Source organism: Onychostruthus taczanowskii, unplaced genomic scaffold, assembly GCF_017590055.1.
Source record: "Onychostruthus taczanowskii isolate IOZ18803 unplaced genomic scaffold, ASM1759005v1 scaffold3741, whole genome shotgun sequence".
In the NCBI taxonomy this organism is placed as follows: domain Eukaryota; kingdom Metazoa; phylum Chordata; class Aves; order Passeriformes; family Passeridae; genus Onychostruthus; species Onychostruthus taczanowskii.
Genome location: NW_024501173.1, coordinates 1 through 850, shown reverse-complemented (window position 1 = coordinate 850; position 850 = coordinate 1). Strand labels below are relative to the sequence as shown.

At 50.8% G+C, this 850-nt stretch overlaps 1 long non-coding RNA gene across 2 annotated transcripts; it reads right to left on the bottom strand.

Moving 5' to 3' along the window:
• On the bottom strand, window positions 1-815 carry LOC121339774. 2 transcript variants are annotated; one of them, XR_005953216.1, is made up of 4 exons: window positions 650-815; window positions 356-422; window positions 181-233; window positions 1-58 (listed from the first exon to the last, which is right to left on the bottom strand). It is a non-coding gene; the product is annotated as an uncharacterized LOC121339774 (long non-coding RNA). The 2 variants fall into 2 exon arrangements; XR_005953217.1 differs by lacking the exon at window positions 181-233.
• Window positions 816-850: the final 35 nt, after the last annotated feature.

The window sequence follows — 850 nt, the reverse complement described above, 5'->3', positions numbered from 1 at the left end:
CTGACCTGGGCTGGGGGCGCTGCGGTCCGAGGGTCACCTCAGGGTGAGGCATCTCCCACTGCAAAACATCAATTAAGGGTATTTATTTAATTAAATTGCCGTTAATTAGGGAATTGTAGGGCTGCAGTGTCATTGCTGCAGATTGGGGGTGAATTTGGGGGGGTTCAGGGGGGCTCTGACCTGGGCTGGGGGCACTGCAGTCCGAGGGTCACCTCAGGGTGAAGCATCTCCCACTGTAAAACACCAATTAAGGGTATTTATTTAATTGAATTGCCGTTAATTAGGGAATTGTAGGGCTGCAGTGTCATTGCTGCAGATTGGGGGTGAATTTGGGGGGGTTCAGGGGGGCTCTGACCTGGGCTGGGGACACTGCCATCACTTCATGGTGGCCCGAAGATCACCCTGGGCTGAAGCCTCTCCCACTGCAAAACGCAAATTAATGGTATTTAGTTAATTAAGTTTATTAATTAGTTAATTGCGGGGCCCCCGCAGCTGCTCTCAGCGCTCTCGTGGCATCAGGGACCCTCAGCCATATGCTTGTCTTTGTCACTCCTCACTGAACAGCCAAAATCGCGGGGGGACCCCAAAATCTGCACCTCGGGGAGGAGGAAATTCCACATTTTTATCCCCAAAAGAAAGGGGGGCTCACCTGGGGAGGGGCCATGGGGAACCCATGGATGAGGATTCCATGAGCCAAGAGCTAAAAAAAGCAATTAAAAAAGAAATTAAGAGTCTTGAAACTCCTGTAAAACCCCCTAAAATGCCTCCACAAACAAAGATCCTCCTTTAAAATCAGATTCCCCCCAAAATCCCGATATGTGTCCCCCCCAAAGACCCAACCCCCCCAGCA